The following is a 14,732-nucleotide window of genomic DNA, read 5'->3' as shown; positions in this document are numbered from 1 at the left end:
CTCAGCCAGACACTGATAAAAGTCACAAGACTGCTATATGCTGCTAATGAGAAAAGAAATTTAGCAGTTTATATTTACTAAAATAATTGCATTTCCATGTTCTGTGTACTGTGAGAGACCCAATATAGTGAATGCAGGGTCCTGGGTTTAGTAACACTTTACCACCTTCCCGCCTAGCCTATAGCAGATTGACGGTCGGGCGGGACACTTCTCCTTGACTGGGCGTTATATGACGTCCTGTCAAAAGGAGCAGCACAGCGGCACGATCTGTTACCGGCTGTCTCCATGGGACACACCCGATGATATATCACTACACCGGCCCGTTGCCAGTGTCATGTGACCGCTGTGACCAATCACAGCAGATTACATGTCAATTGTATACAATGGCTGGCTCCATGTCATGCCATTCATTGTATACAATTGTGTTGTTAGCTGTGATTGGTCAAAGCAGTCACATGGTACAGACAGGGCCTATCACAGCCCATCTGTATCATGTGATGAGCTTTGCCCAATCACAGCAAATCACAACAAAAGAGTGAAAGAATCAGCTTCATTCAGTAACAATGATTGCAAATATCAATGAAATACATTGGTATTAGCAATCAAAATGTGTAAAAAAAAAAAAAATCCTGATCACTTGCCCAGAGCAGTTTAATGTTACTATGGCAACATTGTATTGCTTTGGTCACAGTGTGTTAAAATAAAAAAAGTAAAAATAATTTAATTTTTTCTTTCATATTTTACTATTTTTTTTACATACAGTCACCAGTCAGTGTCGATGATCACCGCCACACCAGTTATATAATAGCGCTGTACTGGACTGGTGACCATGTAAAAAAAAAAGTTTTTTTTTAATTTATAAATTTTCCAAAAAAATTGCAACCTCAAAAAAAATTGCAACCTCAAAAAAAAAAAAAAAAAAAATCACCATGCTTCTTACTAAAAACCTTGGACTGTCTATCTTCCAAAAATGGGTAATTTGGGGGGTATTTATACTATCCTGACATTTTCAGGCCTCAAGAAATGAGATGGGCCATCAGTAATGATCAATTGTCAGAGACGCACACACACACATAGGTTTGTGCTCTCTATAACTTTCCTTCAGACTAAATAATATACACTAATTTGGGCCATTTTCACCAAAGAAATGTAGCAGCGTACATTTTTACCTAAATTTATGAAGAAATGCCATTTTCAAAATTTAATAACAAAGAAAGAGAAATGCATTCAAAAGTTTCAGGATTTGTTTGTTTATTTAGCAAAAAATAAAAAACTCAGTGGTGATTAAATACCACCAAAAGAAAGCTCTATTTGTGTGAAAAAAAATTATACATATTTTTTTATGAGTACAGTGTTGCATGACCGCACAATTGTCAAAGTGAGACAACACTGAAAGCTGAAAATTGGCCTGGGCAGGAAGGGGGTAAAAGTGCCTGGTATTGAAGTGGTTAAGGAATATTACAGTCACACTGGGAAACCCAACAAATGGAAACTGACAAATCACACACTTTATATACATAGACCACTATCTGTATACATGTTCCAGGTCAGTGATTAAGAAAGTATTGAAAGTATTAAAGCGTGAGCCTGAACTAGCTTTTTCATACAAAATGTACAGAAATGGCAGCGTGCATGTATCTCTCATGACAGCTTTCCCTTATAGGGTCAGCAAACTCCAGGTCTCAGATTTTTTTGCTGTAAGCTGACTGGCTGCATCACTCACCAACTTCATACGTCAAGTATTTTCTCAACAGCTAAAATTTCAGCACCAATGTGACAGTGGGAAGGCTTGAATTTGCCGATGAAGCACAAAAGAAAGGGTAATTATGGGAATACATGACACAAATTACGCATCTGGTCTCTTCAATCTGCAGAACTGAGCGTGTTGATAAATTTAGATTTTTTTTTATGTGTTGGTCATGAAAGGGGAGCTAAATGTACTGCATTGAAATTCCAAATCAAGATGGCACACTGAATAATGTCCAGTAAGGCAAGGTTCACATATGTGTGGGTGGTGCCGCTGCAGATCCGCACAAAAATCCATGTAGCCACACCAACCGCACAGAGGAATGCGGACCTGAGGAGAGGTGCCATTAATTCTAATGGCACGCCGCCCACACTGGAAATCGTAACTGTACTGGGAACCGAGGTTCCTGTGCAGGCTGCGTTTTCAGAAGAAGTGCAGGGACTTCTTCCCTGCGTATCCCGGGGCATGGGAGTCCATTCAAATTAATTGGCTCTCCTGCCCGCGCAAAACACGGACCGCAGATATGTGTACCAGGGGTGAGAAAATATTAACTCTGAGATTGCCTATAATAATTTAGTGTAACCTAAAATCTATGAATGATCTGAATCCTATTTCAATTTTATACAGACCAAACAAGAAAATTATACTCCAGCTGTCAAAATTCTTCCTCATCTTAACCACAATGCAACATGTAAGGGGAATTTAAATTAAAATATATACTTGCATGCTAGATTTTCTTATGAAAGCATAAAAAGTCAGAACTGTTAAGACAACAAAACATAAAAATCAAAATGTCCCTTTTTTGAGCATCAGTAAATATGTATTCCACAAAGTAGAGAAACTAAAATAACAATTTATGTAAGGATTCATAGAAAAAAATGTAAATCAATTCCACTTGTAATACTGGCACAAAAACAAAATTTTACTGCACCACAGTCACCAATCAGATTTAGGGCATTTTCTCACCAGATGTGCTTGAAAACGCATGCAGTAAGGCCTGTTAATTAGCAACATACAGGGCAGTGAACCAAAACTCAGTATTCAGGACTTCGTTAGTTCACATTTTCAGGAAAAAAAATGAAATAACAAACACCCTACACACACTCCCCCCATGCCCCCAGTCTACCCTGCACTTACCTTTGTGGTTGATACAGTTTCCCCAGCAACAAAGCCTAGTGCAGCAACAGCCCAGGGATTTGAAAACCATGCTGTTCTTCCTCTTCTTTTCCCTAGAGATACCGGGATAGGTCAGGGCAGCTCTGACTGGTCAGAATCACAGTGATCAATCCTAATTTCCCTATGGAAAAGAGGAGTAAGAACAAGTCCTTCAAATCCCAGAACTGTTGCATCAGACTCTGTGGATGGTGAAACTGACTCACCCACAGAGGAAAGGGCAGTGGAGATTGGGGGTGGGTAAGAGGGTGTCAGTTTAATTTTTTATGAAAAGTGCATTAACAATTTAAGTTAAAGGAGAGGTAGGATCAAAGCTCCTGTGGGTCATATCAGTGCACTTAGTTCTGCACTTCTGTGACTCATTTTCAGCTAACAGCCGACTAAAGCTTGCTGCTGCCTGACATCACTCAACTGCTGCAGGGTCTGAACAGATCCCGACTTTGTTGGGATCCACCCAGATGCCTGATCGGCAACTGGCTCAAACTCTCAGCATGCCGCCAAGAGCCTGAGCCAGCTGCTCCTGCCCCCTGCACAGACCGACGCTCCAGTAACCGCTGGAGGGGCAGACCAGAGAGCCGATGACTGACAGTCAATGGCGCTCTGCTCATTAAAGCCTGGGAACTGAGCGATCAGCAGTCTTTGATCACTTAGTTCTTGGTCTTAGAGGCGGCACGGGTCAGATACAGCATTGCATTGATGCTGCATCCACCTGAATGAGCATATTGTTTATTTTAAATTCTGAACTTTTTTAAATTTGGCTGGTTCAGCTTGGTTCATCCAATTTATGATCAATGTACGGCCACCCCTGCTTGACAGGTGGGTTTTGCACAGAGCAATCCCGATCAGGGTCAGATATAGCTTATCTGATCTGGAGATACAGCAAAAAAAAAAGTCAAGGGGTATAATGTCAACACTGTGTGAATCACTGACAGTCTGTCACACAGTGTCAAGAACTGGGAAACACTAGTATGTATTAGGCTATCATTAGAATAAGATAATTAAATAGAACCTGTGCCCCCTTATATCAAATGTCCCTGTCAGAGTCCCCATTTACATCAGGAGTCCTTATCATAGCTCCCTTTACGTGTGATTCCCATCAGCTTGTCCCCTTACATCAAGGTCCCTATCAGAGTGCCCCCTTACATCAGGTTCCCCATCACAGTGCCTCCTTACATCAGTGTCCCCATCAGAGTGCCTCTTTACATTGGTGTCCTCATCAGAGTCTCCCCTTACATATGACCAGTTACCCCCATCAGAGAGCCCACTTACATCAGATGTCTCCACTGGAGTGCCCCCCTTACATGGATTGTCCCCATCAGTGTGCCTCCTTACATCAACTGTTAACATCAGACTGGCTAATGCAATCCCAAAGACTTGGGGGGGGGGGGGGGGGCACAGCTAAAAATGTGATTGGGCACAGCACCCCCCTAGATCCAGCCCTGATCCTCCTCTTCTGGGGTCCCCCGCCAGCGATTCCCGGCTCCTCCTCTTCTTTGTGTGTCCCCATAGCAAGCAGCTTGCTGTGGAGGTACACAGTGCGTGCTCCCTTCAAAACTGTGTGTGGCTATGGGTCTGTATTCACTGCATTTGACTGACAGCAGCATGAGCCAAAGGCTCTTGCTGCTGCTTGAGTCCTCACACAGGGAAGGGGGAGGATAGCGAGCAATAAAAGCTTTTACCTGATGGCAGGGAATGCATTAAGTTCAGCACATTTTGCCTTTAGAACTACTTTAAAGAGGTAATAAACTCCGCTTTTGAATTTGCACCTACAGGTACGCTTATAATAAGGCTTACCTGTAGGTACAGTGAATATCGCCTAAACTTGCTGTGTTTAGGAGAGATTCACACTGGATGCAGCCGGTGATGTCAGTGTCGCATGCACTCTGAAGGGATAGCATACGTGTGCCACCACTTCAAACCTCTGGGCCGTAAACTGTGACTGCCGTGAGCATACGCAGGAGTGATGTCATCGCGGCCCAGCCAAAGGACCAGAGCCAGCAAACCCAGAAGGAAGCCCTGTCAGCAGTGACAGCGCACTGAAAGAGGGCTTCATTCTAAGGCAAGTACAGTATTTAATAATGTGCTAGTTAGTATCTGATACATACTAGCATATTATGGCAATGCCTTGCAAGGGATTTTTTTTTTGAAAGGCATTACTATGGCTTTAAGTTATATTCACTTCAATCACCCATTCTTGATCTAGCAAACTATTTTTTTTTTTTTTTACAACCCCCAATTCCAAAAAAGAAGTTGGGACAGGGCCATATTTACTACAGTGTAGAATACCTTAACTACTCCCTATAAATGTCTGGAAATGTTGCACCCATCTTGCCTGACAGGATTCTAACTGCTCAACAGTCCTGGGTCTTCTTTGTCATATTTTGTGCACCAAGATGCTCCAAATATTTACAGTTGGTGAAGGGTGTAGCCTGCAGTCAGACCAGCTAAGCACCTGGACTGTTCTGCTACAATGCCATGCTGTTGATATAGATGCGATATGTGCTTTAACATTGCCCTGCTGAAATTTGCAGGCCTTCCCTGAAAAGGATGTTGTCTGGATGGGAGCATATGCTGCTGTAAAACCTGGACATATCTTTCAGCATTGATGGTGCCTTTCCAGATGTGCAAGCTGCCCATTCTATACATACTAATGCACCCCCATACCATCAGAGATGAAGGCTTTTGAACTGAATGCGGATAAGCCACAACCTCATTCTTCCCTTTGGTCTAGAGGACAGGGCACCCTGTATAAAAATTTTGTCTGACCACAGAACAAAATTTCCACTTGGCAACAGATCATTTTAAATGAGCTTTGGCCCAGAGAAGACAGCAGCATTTCTGGATCCTTTTCAGATATGGTGTATTCTTTGCATGATAGAACTTTAACTTGCATTTTTGGATGGCACAGCAAACTGTTCACAGACAGTCATTTTTGGAAGTATTCCTGAGCCCGTACAGTGATGTCCATCACAGAATCATGCCTGTTTTTAATGCAGTGCCGTCTGAGGGCCTGAAGATCATGATACTCCAAATACTGCATTTCGGCCTTGTCCCTAGTGCACAGAGATTCCTCCAGATTCTCAAAATCTTTTGATGATATTCTATATTGTAGATGATGATATACTTAAAGTCTTTACAATTTAGTGTTGAGGAACATTATTTTGAAATGGTTCGAATATATTTAGAAGCAGCTTTTCAGATTGGTGAACCTCTGCACATCTTTACTCTGACTCTCTAAGATGCTCTTTTTATACCCAGTCATATTACCAACCTGTTGCCAATTAATCTAATTAATTGCAAAAAGTTATTCCAGCTCTTTCTTATTAGTACTGCTTACTTTGCCAGCTTTTTGTTGCCCTGTCCCAGCTTTTGAGACATGTTGCTGCCATCGATTTCAGAATGACCTTATTTACCTTATGGGACATTTTCGCAGTTTAAACATTTGACATAATTTCTATTGTGAATAAAATATGAGCTCATGAGATTTTCAATTAATTGCATTTTGTTTTTAGATTCTACACAGCATCCCAACTTTTTAGGAATAGGAGTTGTAATTTCCTTTATGTGTGGATAGGTATTCAAAATGAACACACCCTAGTTATTAACATTTACTATGTAAATTAACAGCCTAAAAATGTTTTTTTGTAGTTGTGGATGGAGCAGGAAATGGATAAAACTGGATCTGTGAAAACACTTGCACATGCTTAATTTCCTTTTAATGAATAATGATTTTTTTTTTTTTTTTTTTTAACACCCAACTAGCATATTTTAGCCAAAATTCACCTTAAGACTCTATGCACATTAGTTTAATAAAAATGCTACTCTTACAGGAGTTTAGTGGTTTGCCTATACAAGGAAATAATGTTATCCTATGTGTCCTTGCACATAGGAAGTTTAGAGGCAGGAAAAAAACCCTTCTGTTTTGAGAGCATTTTTCCGGCAGAAAAAATTGCTAAACGCTATTACAAAAAAAAAAAAAAGCTGCTTAAAATGTATATTTTTTTCTGCCAAGAGCAGTGGCATTTTTTAAAGCTACTGTGCATGGAGCCATAAAACTGTGCAACGTCATCGCTGTAGCAGGAACTAGGGGAACACCAGTGTCACTTCCTGTTTTTCTTCTACACTCATTGAGGCTACAATTCCCATAATGCAATAAAAACTATTGTACACGATGGGTGTTCATTTGGGTGGGACTGTGTATGTTTGTGGAGGATCAGAATTGTGCCTTTCGTATTCCTCTGGCTCTGCTCTCATCACTGCAAATTGCCCTGCCATCCCAAGATTGACAATGGCATAATGTATTTATTATGACACACTAAACAGGACACTTGCACAGCTGGGACAGACTGGGAGTCTCCTGGACTGTCAATCACTGTGTATAACATCATTGTAGGTGAGACAGATCAGGAGTCTCCAGGCCTTTCACTTATTTAAACAGGTGGCGGGTTAGACTGGGAGATGCCCAAATTCACCCACTACAGCCAAATAATTATTGCTGTTCAGAGAAAAATAAACTATGGAGGGGATGATACAAGACCAGTGGCTGAGGAAACCACCAGTTTTAGTAAAAGAAATAAAGGAGGTCAGAGCCATTTTTTTACTGAGCCCAGCATGGGTTTCTGCTTGGGAGAGTGACAGTGCATAAAAACAAGAATAACATTTAAAATGGGAAATAAAGACCTTTCCTGAAATCACAAAACAGTTCTGCCAGGGGAGGACCATGAGCAGTTATTTTTTCTGTGTCTCCTTGGATATATTTTCCATCGCTAACTGCCCTAGTGACATATCAGGAACTTTGAGTCGACTGCTCCAAAGGAAGGGAATATTCCCTCACAGACATGTCACCAGAACATGGCATTCCCATTGGGAGATTTCCCCTCACTTTCTGTTTAAAAAAAAAAAAAAAAAAAAAACATAAAACACACAACATTTTCTGACCACCACCTCCTCACATTCTCCATCTCCCCCCCCCTTAACTTCCCCCCCCAAAGCGTCTAACCATCACCAGCAACCTCCGCAATCTGAACCCGACCCATCTCCACCCGGCAGCTGACCGTCTGTATGACAGTATCCTCCCTCTGTCATGCCCTTACCTGGGCACTACTGTGTACAATGACTCACTGTCGGCTGCCCTCGACTCCCTGGCACCCCTAACCACGCGTCACACCAGACCCCGACCGCTTCAACCCTGGCAAAATAACCATACAAAATGTCTCAAACGACGCAGTCGCACGCTGGAGCGCTTATGGCGCAAAACCAGATCCCCGCGTGCGTTCTCCCTCTACAAAGCCACCTTCCTCACCTACACCACCTCCCTCCACGCCGCCAAGCAAGCCTATTTCGCAACCCTTATCAACACCCTCTCCACCTGTCCTCGCCGGCTCTTCTCCACTTTCATATCCCTGCTCTCTCCCCCCCACCTCCACTCAGCACCTCACTCACCGCCCACGAGATTGCCAATCATTTCCAAAACAAGATTGACACAATCCGTAAGGACATTGTCAACTCACATTCTACCTCTCCACCCAGCCCCCCACCCTCCATCAACCGCTCAACCCTCCCCTCCTCCGACCTCATAGCTGCACTACCGCCCCACTATGCCTAACGCCCCGTACATTATCACCTCCCCAACGCTCCACTCCTTCAGCCCAGCTACCCCTGAGGAGGTCTCTAAGCCTCACAACCTGCCCCCTATCCCCTCACAGCTCCTCCAGTCACCCCCCCCTCCATCATTCGCTCCCTCACCCACATCTTCAATCTCTCCCTCTGCACTGGCACTTTCCCCTCCCCTCTAAAGCACACGCACATCACCCCCATACTCAAAAAACCCTTCCTCGACCCCACTGACCTGAACAACCTTAGACCAATCTCCCTGCTACCATTCACTTCCAAGCGCCTTGAACGCCCGGCCTACAATCGCCTAAGCGCCCACCTCACTGATAACCTCCTTGACCCCCTACAGTTTGGCTTCCATCCCCTACACTCCACCGAAACCGCCCTACTTAAAATCACCAACGTCCTGCTAACCGCCAAAGCTAATGGCCATTACTCTGTCCTCCTGCTCCTTGACCTCTCCGCGGCCTTCGACACAGTCGACCACCCTCTCCTCCTTACTAAATTGCACTCCCTTGGTATCAGGGACGCTGCTCTCTCCTGGCTCTCCTCCTACCTATCCCAACCCTCCTTCAGCATCACCTATAACACTGCCACCTCCCCCTCTCTGTCAGAGTCCCCCAAGGCTCTGTCCTCGAACCCCTCCTCTTCATCTATACCTCCTCCCTTGGCAAACTAATACACTCCCACGGCTTCAATTACCACCTCTATGCCGACGACATACAAATTTACCTCTCCACCCCACACCTCACCCCCTCACTCTCCGCCCGCATTGCCCACCTCCTGAACGACATATCAGACTGGATGTCGCTCCATTTCCTCAAATTAAAGCTGTCCAAAACCGAACTCCTGGTCTTCCCCCCAGACCGTGCCCCCCTCCCCCCATCCTCTCCATCACTGCTAACAACGCCACCATCACTCCTGCCCCACATGCCAAAGTCCTGGGTGTCACCCTGGACTCAAACCTTTCCTTCCTACCACACGTCCAATCACTATCAAAGTCATGCAGGCTCCACCTCCGCAACATCTCCAAGATACGTACATTCCTCACCCCAGACACTACTAAACAACTCGTACACTCCCTCATTATCTCACGCCTGGACTACTGCAACTCCCTTCTCACTGGCCTACCCAAACAAAACGCTATTCCGACTCCAGTCGATCCTGAACTCAGCGGCAAGACTCATCCACCTCACCAACCGCTCCACATCTGCCACCCCCCTCTGCCAATCCCTTCACTGGCTCCCGATTGCCCAGCGCATCAAATTCAAACTGCTAACTCTGACCTACAAAGCCATTCACAATGCTGCCCCAAACTACCTAACCGACCTGATACCCAAATACCACCCTACCCGCGCCCTTCGCTCCTCACAGGACCTCCTACTCTCTAGCTCCCTGGTCTCCTCCTGCCACGCCCGATTGCAGGATTTCTCCAGGACTTCCCCTATCCTCTGGAACTCCCTACCCCAATCCATCTGACTATCACCTACCCTCCTCACCTTCAGGCGCACCCTGAAAACCCACCTCTTCAGGGAAGAATACCCCACCCTCACCTAACAACTGACCTCCTCCACTCCTCCCACCACTCCATCACCCACAGCCATTTCCTCCTGTACCACTTTCCCCTCCCTCCTAGATTGTAAGCTCGAAAGAGCAGGGCCCTCGAACCCCTCGTGTATTGTATTGTTTCTGTCTTATCTCATGTTCTGTCCCCTTTGCTATTGTACAGCGCTGAGCAAACCCTTTGGCGCTATATAAATACTGCATAATAATAACATTCAACACAAAAACTCCTCCTGCACTTGTACCCTCAAAGTTGTTCTAACGTTAAGATATTTTTTTAATTTTAATACATTCCCTGCATTAGGGGGAAAAAAAATCTCCCACTTCTGGATTACTAACACATGCAGTAGCTGTCAGTGCTGAATGAAACGTGAGTAGGGATGTACTGTATGTCCTATGACTGAATACAAAGCTTCCTCGGACTGGCTAAATCAAAGATCTCGATGTCATCCATCCATCTCTTTGCCTCAGCCAATCAGAGGAACATTTGTATTCATTCATAGAAAACAAAGCTCACTGTAAACCACGGAACAGTGCTCAGCCTGAGTCAATTTAGTTCCGGGAGCAGGACGGGAAGTTCACATCCCACTGCTAAAGCACAGCACTGTATACTGTATGTAGCTGAGGCTACAAACAGTTCATACAGTGCTGACACCTACTGCATGTGTTAGTGAAGTAAAGTTTGTTTGAACCAGCTTGGCACAAACAAACCATATAAACTTCAATAAAACACTTTAACGCCTTAAGGTGGTGCATGGGCTAATGTGATAGAATGAAAAAACAGTCATCAAAAAAAGGGAGGAACAAGGATGTGCAAGGGAGAGCAGGTAAGGAAACTATAGGTTGGGAAGGAACCCTTTTCAGAGACAGTCACCTTGCCCTGCATGTTGATGAGAATAGAACCAATGGAAAAAATGCATTTTATTTTGTATCACAGACAAGCATTTTGCCATGTTCTGCAACATAGTAAAAAATGTATGACAGCAGGGCCAATTACAAGGATCCCTCAAACTGTCACTCCAATTGAATTTTTCAGCACAGGCTGGCATCTGATTGGTACCAGTGAGGCATTAAATACAGATCTTATTCATTGAAACAAAAACACGTGTTTTCTCTGCCCAAACTTATCAACAGACGAGTAGACAGCAGGGTAATGCAGTAAAAATCCTGCTTTCACCTCTGCACCAACTTGTTACATTCTATTTACACTTCTATAAAAAAACAAAAATGCATGCAATTAGGCCTGGTTCACACCAATGCGTTTTTTAGTGCTTTTCGCAGAAATGCACTACAGTCCATTTAGCATGGCTTCTTATGGGACACATTCACATCTATGCGTTTTTGAGCTTCTGTGTTTTTGGAAAGGTTCAGGGAATCTTTAAATGCAAAACGTTGCATTTTTGGTTCAATAGACTTTAATGAAGATGCTGCAGAAAACAAATGTAGTGTGGTTTTGATGCTTTTTGCATTTTTTTAAAAAATGCAAAAATGTCAAAAACATACATGAAATAAAAGCACTAAAACGCAAACTCCATTGGTGTGAACCAGGCCTTAAGACTAGGTTCACATAATTGCAGGAAGGCATGTAATCACATGCGTTTCCACAGCCGCATTAAAAATTGCTGCTTTTAAGCAGACATGAGTGGATGCCATTGACTCTCAATGGCACCCTCACACACTGTAAAAGGTGGCATGGTTCTCCGAACATGGAAATGCATGGTGTGGGCACATTTTCAAAAAAGGAAAGGGACTTGTTTTCCGTGCTTCTGCTGGGAAAGATGTGAACCTAGGCTTTAGGGTACTTGCACAATATACTGGTGTTTGAACATTCCAGGTAATCCTGACTGAAATTTCTTGCATTTATTTTGCACACATTTGTGCATACATATGTAAAATAAGTTCTAGCTCCTAGAATTAAAATTAACATTGTAAGCATGCATATACATGTTCACGTGCCTGTGTGTTCAGGCACACTGAAGAAAAAGGACTGCATTTACATTAGTGTAAAAAAACACATGCCTGTATGCCTAAAAATGTTGCGTTTTTAGGCATCAGTGTGCAAGAGGTCTGAAGCTGATCTCCAGCTTTTAATGGCGTTAAAATAATTTGTTTGAACCAAGCAATTTCAAACAAACTGTTACCTAAGATACCCAACTATTTCACTAAGAGATGGAAGTGCTGTATGAACTGTAAGTGGCCTCATTTACATACAGTATACAGCGCTGTGTTCCAGCTGTGGAAAGGGAACTTCAAATCCCACGGGGCAAGTACTACTCAGCCATTCTCAGGGAGCTTTGTATTCTATGAATGAATACATTCCTTCCACTGATTGGCAGAGGCAGAAAAGAGGAACGATGAAGTCATGATTTCTGCCTCAGCCAATCAGAGGAAGCTTTCTATTAATCATAACACTGCCCCAAACTACCTTACCAACCTGATACCCAAATACCACCCAACCTGTACTCTTCGCTCCTCAAAAGACCTCCTACTTTCTAGCTCCCTGGTCTCCTCCTCCCACGCCCAACTGCAGGACTTCTCCAGGACTTCCCCCATCCACTGGAACTCACTACCCCAATCCATCAGACTGTCACCTACCCTCCTCACCGTTAGGCGCACCCTGAAAACCCATCTCTTCAGGGAAGCCTACCCCGCCCTCACCTAACAGCCGATCTCCTCCACTCCTCCCACCACTCCATCCCCCACAGCCACTTCCTCCTGTACTACTATCCCCTCCCTCCTAGATTGTAAGCTCGAAAGAGCAGGGCCCTCGAACCTCTCCTATATTGTTTTGTTACTGTATTGTCTCATGTTCTGTCCCCCCACTATATTGTACAGCACTGAGCAAACTTTTTGACGCTATATAAATACTGTATAATAATAATAATCAATTCACAGAAGCAACGCTCAGCCTGAGTGGGTGTGGAATGGGAAGTTCCTCTCCCACTGCCAGAACACAGTGCTGTATACTGTATGTAGCTGAAACTCTACGCTGAAACTCGTTTCAGCCAGCTTGGTCCAAGCAAACTACTTAAATTTCACGAAAAGCTGGAGATCAACTTCAAGGGCCCCATTCATACCAGTGAGTCTACTTGCAAAATCTGCATCGCAAGTTTAAACACAAGTGCTTCAATATGCATAAACGCATGTAGCAACTCATGACGAGAAGCGTCATATAAATGTGCATTCCAGAATGTACATAAGGGGGTTGGGGTAAAGAGTCACAAGTGTCTTCCCACCATTCAGACAGAACCGCATGAATGCTGGCCCATGCTGAAAGAACCCCAGGACTGCTGGGCAGACGGAACCCGTGGAGTGACTTCACTCCATTCAGACAGATCCCGGGACTGCCGCACTGTGCAGACAGATCCCCGGGACTGCCGCACTGTGCAGACAGATCCCCGGGACTGCCGCACTGTGCAGACAGATCCCCGGGACTGCCGCACTGTGCAGACAGATCCCCGGGACTGCCGCACTGTGCAGACAGATCCCCGGGACTGCCGCACTGTGCAGACAGATCCCCGGGACTGCCGCACTGTGCAGACAGATCCCCGGGACTGCCGCACTGTGCAGACAGATCCCCGGGACTGCCGCACTGTGCAGACAGATCCCCGGGACTGCCGCACTGTGCAGACAGATCCCCGGGACTGCCGCACTGTGCAGACAGATCCCCGGGACTGCCGCACTGTGCAGACAGATCCCCGGGACTGCCGCACTGTGCAGACAGAACCCCGGGACTGCCGCACTGTGCAGACAGATCCCCGGGACTGCCGCACTGTGCAGACAGAACCCCGGGACTGCCGCACTGTGCAGACAGAACCCCGGGACTGCCGCACTGTGCAGACAGAACCCCGGGACTGCCGCACTGTGCAGACAGAACCCCGGGACTGCCGCACTGTGCAGACAGATCCCCGGGACTGCCGCACTGTGCAGACAGATCCCCGGGACTGCCGCACTGTGCAGACAGATCCCCGGGACTGCCGCACTGTGCAGACAGATCCCCGGGACTGCCGCACTGTGCAGACAGATCCCCGGGACTGCCGCACTGTGCAGACAGATCCCCGGGACTGCCGCACTGTGCAGACAGATCCCCGGGACTGCCGCACTGTGCAGACAGATCCCCGGGACTGCCGCACTGTGCAGACAGATCCCCGGGACTGCCGCACTGTGCAGACAGATCCCCGGGACTGCCGCACTGTGCAGACAGAACCCCGGGACTGCCGCACTGTGCAGACAGAACCCCGGGGTTGCCGCACTGTGCAGACAGAACCCCGGGACTGCCGCACTGTGCAGACAGAACCCCGGGACTGCCGCAATGTGCAGACAGATCCCCGGGACTGCCGCACTGTGCAGACAGATCCCCGGGACTGCCGCACTGTGCAGAACCCCCGGCACCTACAGCCCGTGCACGCAGAACCCCCGGCACCTACAGCCCGTGCACGCAGAACCCCCGGCACCTACAGCCCGTGCACGCAGAACCCCGGCACCTACAGCCCGTGCACGCAGAACCCCGGCACCTACAGCCCGTGCACGCAGAACCCCGGCACCTACAGCCCGTGCACGCAGAACCCCGGCACCTACAGCCCGTGCACGCAGAACCCCCGGCACCTACAGCCCGTGCACGCAGAACCCCCGGCAC

At 46.0% G+C, this 14,732-nt stretch overlaps 1 protein-coding gene across 5 annotated transcripts in view; it reads right to left on the bottom strand.

Moving 5' to 3' along the window:
- Positions 1-14,732, bottom strand: part of SENP6 (SUMO specific peptidase 6) — a 154,491-nt gene that overhangs the window by 138,925 nt on the left and 834 nt on the right. The gene's annotated exons all lie outside the window — the stretch shown is intronic.

The sequence above is a fragment of the Staurois parvus genome, unplaced genomic scaffold, assembly GCF_062004578.1.
Source record: "Staurois parvus isolate SC_StPar_1 unplaced genomic scaffold, SC_StPar_1.0 ptg000264l, whole genome shotgun sequence".
NCBI lineage: Eukaryota > Metazoa > Chordata > Amphibia > Anura > Ranidae > Staurois > Staurois parvus.
This window is presented reverse-complemented; position numbering and strand designations above follow the sequence as displayed.